At 36.3% G+C, this 4,947-nt stretch overlaps 1 non-coding gene across 1 annotated transcript; it reads right to left on the bottom strand.

Moving 5' to 3' along the window:
- Window positions 1-4,494: 4,494 nt before the first annotated feature.
- LOC148550573 (small nucleolar RNA R71) lies at window positions 4,495-4,602 on the bottom strand. Its single transcript, XR_015893900.1, has one exon. It is a non-coding gene; the product is annotated as a small nucleolar RNA R71 (small nucleolar RNA).
- Window positions 4,603-4,947: the final 345 nt, after the last annotated feature.

The raw sequence follows: 4,947 nt of genomic DNA on the forward strand, positions 1-4,947 counted from the left end.
TCACCCTTTCAAAAAACTGTGATCATAGACCCTTTTAGGTCACTCCTTAAAACCGTGACCATAGACACCTTTAGGTCACCCCCCCAAAACCGTTACTATAGACCCTTTTAGGTCATCCTTTCAAAAAATCGTGACCATAGACCCTTTTAGGTCACCCCCAAAACCATGACCATAGACTCCTTTAGGTCACCCCCAAAACTGTGACCATAGACCCCCTTAGGTCATCCCCCAAAACCGTAACTATAGACACTTTTAGGTCACCCTACTGGAAAACCGTGACCATAGACCCCTTTAGGTCACCCCCAAAACCATGACCATAGACCCTTTTAGGTCACCCTTCCGAAAAACCGTGACTATAGACCCTTTTTGGTCACTGTAAAAAACCGTGACCATAGACTCTGATGAGCGGATAATTTATACGCTTTTTGGCATTGTTTTTAGTATGTTTTTAGTAGAATCTAGTTAATTTTAGGGATTTTTTCATTAGTTTTTATGTTAAATTCACATTTCTGGACTTTACTATGAGTTTGTGTGTTTTTCTGTGATTTCAGGTATTTTCTGGCTGAAATTGAGGGACTTGAGCAAAAATCAGATTCAGAGATTGAAGAAGGACTGCTGATGCTGTTGGATTCTGACCTTCCTGCACTCAAAATAGATTCTCTGGAGCTACAGAACTCAAAATGGCGTGCTTCCAATTGCGTTGGAAAGTAGACATCCAGGGCTTTCCAGCAATATATAATAGTCCATATTTTGCCCAAGTTTAGATGACACAAATTGGCGTTCAACGCCAGCTCTCTGCCCAATTTTGGCGTCCAGCGCCAGAAACAAGTTGCAAAGTGGAGTTCAACGCCCAAAATGGCACAAAAGTGGGCGTTCAACTCCAGAAAGAGCCTCTGCACGTGTAACATTCAAGCTCAGCCCAAGCACACACCAAGTGGGCTCCGGAAGTGGATTTATGCATCAATTACTTACTTCTGTAAACCCTAGTGGCTAGTTTATTATAAATAGGACCTTTTACTATTGTATTAGACATCTTTGGATCTTTGGAATCATCTTTAGACGCCTGGTTCTTAGATCAGAGGGGCTGGCCATTCGGCCATGCCTGGACCTTTCACTTATGTATTTTTAACGGTAGACTTTCTACACTCCATAGATTAAGGTGTGGAGCTCTGCTGTTCCTCAAAGATTAATGCAAAGTACTACTGTTTTCTATTCAATTCATCTTATTTCACTTCTAAGATATTCATCCGCACTTCAACCTGAATGTGATGAACGTGACAATCATCATCATTCCCTATGAACGCGTGCCTGACAACCACTTCCGTTCTACATTAGATTGAATGAGTATCTCTTAGATCTCTTAATCAGAATCTTCGTGGTATAAGCTAGATTGATGGCGGCATTCATGAGAGTCCGGAAAGTCTAAACCTTGTCCGTGGTATTCCGAGTAGGACTCTGGGATTGAATGACTGTGACGTACTCAAAACTCGTGAGTACTGGGCGTAGTGACAGACGCAAAAGGATAGTAAATCCTATTCCAGTATGTTCGAGAACCTCCAAGATGATTAGCCATGCAGTGACAGTGCATCGGACCATTTTCACATAGAGGAATAGGATGCAACCAACGACAAGGGTGATGCCTCCAGACGATTAGCCGTGTTGTGACAGAGCATTTGGACCATTTTTCCGAGAGAGATCGAAAGTAGCCATTGGCACCGGTGACATCCTTACATAAAGCTAGCCATAGAAAGGAGTAAGATTGATTGGATGAAGACAGCAGGAAAGCAGAGGTTCAGAGGAACGAAAGCATCTCTACACGCTTATCTGAAATTCTCACCAATGATTTACATAAGTATTTCTATCCTTATTTTATTAATTAATTTCGAAACCCCATTACTATTTTATATCCGCCTGACTGAGATTTACAAGGTGACCATAGCTTGCTTCATACCAACAATCTCCGTGGGATTCGCCTTTACTCACGTAAGGTATTACTTGGACGACCCAGTGCACTTGCTGGTTAGTTGTGCGAAGTTGTGAACCATGGTATTGGCATCATGTTTTTGGTGCCATTGCCAGGGAAAGAAAGAGCAATGAATTTTACATAATCAAAGTGTAATCACAATTTCTGCGCACCAAGTTTTTGGCGCCGTTGCCGGGGATTGTTCGAGTTTGGACAACTGACGGTTCATCTTGTTGCTCAGATTAGGTAACTTTCTTTTCGTTTTCTTTTCAAAAATTTCTCCTTTGTTTTCGAAAAAAAAAATTTAAAATAAAAATGTTTTCAAGAATATATTTTTCTTCAGAATTTTTAAGAATGAATTCTAGTGTTTCATAAAGCTTGTTGAAGCCTGGCTGGCTGTAAAGCCACGACTGTAGGGCATGTTAGGCGTGTCATGTCTGAGTTACATACTAAAGCTTGGCTGGCTATTAAGCCATGCCTGACCCTTTGATTGGAGCTTTAGTCTAAAGAGCATAAGATTCCTGGAATTCATATTAAAAATTTTGAATCCTTATTTTTTCTTTTTCAAAATGATTTTCGAAAATTTTAAAATAAAAATACAAAAAAAAAATTCATAAAATCATAAAAATCAAAAATATTTTGTGTTTCTTGTTTGAGTCTTGAGTCATGTTATAAGTTTGGTGTCAATTGCATATTCATTTTGCATTTTTCGAAAATTTTCATGCATTCATAGTGTTCTTCATGATCTTCAAGTTGTTCTTGGTAAGTCTTCTTGTTTGATCTTGATGTTTTCATGTTTTGTGTTGTATGGTGTTTTTCATATGCATTCTTGCATTCATAGTGTCTTGCATGTTTTCTTTGCATTAAAAATTTTTCAAAAATAAGTTCTTGATGTTCATCTTGACATTCATAGTGTTCTTGGTGTTCATCTTGACATTCATAGCATTCTTGCATGTATTCATTGTTTTGATCCACAACTTTCATGCATTGCATCATTTTTCTTGTTTTTCTCTCTCATCATAAAAATTCAAAAATAAAAAAACTATCTTTCCCTTCTTCTCTCTCATAAATTCGAAAATTAGATTTGACTTTTTCAAAAAATTTTAAAATCTAGTTGTTTTCATGAATCAAATCAAATTTTCAATTTAAAAATCTTATCTTTTTTCAAAATCTCTTTCAAAAATCAAATCTTTTTCATTTTTCTTAGTTATTTTCGAAAATTCCAAAAATATTTTTCAAAAATCTTTTTCAAAAATCTTTTTCTTAATTTTACATCATAATTTTCGAAAATAACATCATCAATTAATGTTTTGATTCAAAAATTTCAAGTTTGTTACTTACTTGTTAAGAAAGATCCAAACTTTAAGTTCTAGAATCATATCTTGTGATTTCTTGTGAATCAAGTCATTAATTGTGATTTTCAAAATCAAATCTTTTTCAAAAACTAATTTCTATCATATCTTTTCAAAAATATCTTCTTATCTTACCTTTTTCAAAAATTTGATTTCAAAATATCTTTTCTAACTTCCTAACTTCTTATCTTTTCAAAATTGATTTTCAAATTTGTTTCAACTAACTAACTAAATTTTTATTTGTTTCTTATCTTTTTCAAAACCACCTAACTAACTCTCTCTCTCTCTCTAATTTTCGAAAATATCGTCCCCCTTTTTCAAAACTTCTTTTTTTTATTTTAACTAATTATTTTAATTTTTTATTTTAATTTTCGAAAATTACTAACCTTTTTCTAAAAACTATTTTCGAAAATCACTAACTCTTTTTCAAAAATAATTTTCGAAAATCCTCTCCCTCTCTCATCTTATTCTATTTATTTATTCATCTACTAACATCTCTTCCTCACATCACTCACCAAATTCGAACCCCCTCTTCTATCTGTGTTCGAATTTTTTCTTCTTCTCTTCTTCTACTAACAATAAGGAACCTTTTTACTATGACATAGAGGATTCCTCTTCTTTTCTTTTTCTCTTCTCTTTCTTATGAGCAGGGATAAAGAAAAAGGCATTCTTGTTGAAGCTGATCCAGAACCTGAAAGGACTCTGGAGAGAAAACTAAGAGAAGCTAAATTACAACAATCCAGAGACAACCTTATTGAAAATTTCGAACAAGTAAAGGAGATGGCAGCCGAACCCAACAACAATAATGCAAGGAGGATGCTTGGTGACTTTACTGCACCTAATTCCAATTTACATGGAAGAAGCATCTCCATTCCTATCATTGGAGCAAACAATTTTGAGCTGAAACCTCAGCTAGTTTCTCTGATGCAGCAGAACTGCAAGTTTCATGGACTTCCATCTAAAGATCCTTTTCAGTTCTTAACTGAATTCTTGCAGATCTGTGATACTGTTAAGACTAATGAAGTAGATCCTGAAGTCTACAGGCTCATGCTTTTCCCTTTTGCTGTAAGAGACAGAGCTAGAGTGTGGTTGGACTCTCAACCCAAAGACAGCCTGAACTCTTGGGATAAGCTGGTCACGGCTTTCTTAGCCAAGTTCTTTCCTCCTCAAAAGCTGAGCAAGCTTAGAGCGGATGTTCAAACCTTCAGACAGAAAGAAGGTGAATCCCTCTATGAAGCTTGGGAAAGATACAAGCAGCTGACCAAAAAGTGTCCTTCTGACATGCTTTCAGAATGGACCATCTTGGATATATTCTATGATGGTTTATCTGAGCTATCAAAGATGTCATTGGATACTTCTGCAGGTGGATCCATTCACCTAAAGAAAACGCCTGCAGAAGCTCAAGAACTCATTGACATGGTTGCTAATAACCAGTTCATGTACACTTCTGAGAGGAATCCTGTGAATAATAGGACGCCTATGAAGAAGGAAGTTCTTGAAATTGATACTCTGAATGCCATATTGGCTCAGAACAAAATATTGACTCAGCAAGTCAATATGATTTCTCAGAGTCTGAATGGAATGCAAGCTGCATCCAATAGTACTCAAGAGGCATCTTCTGAAGAAGAAGCT

Source organism: Arachis ipaensis, chromosome B7 (genome assembly GCF_059453495.1).
Source record: "Arachis ipaensis isolate K30076 ecotype BB chromosome B7, ASM5945349v1, whole genome shotgun sequence".
Taxonomy (NCBI): Eukaryota; Viridiplantae; Streptophyta; class Magnoliopsida; order Fabales; family Fabaceae; genus Arachis; species Arachis ipaensis.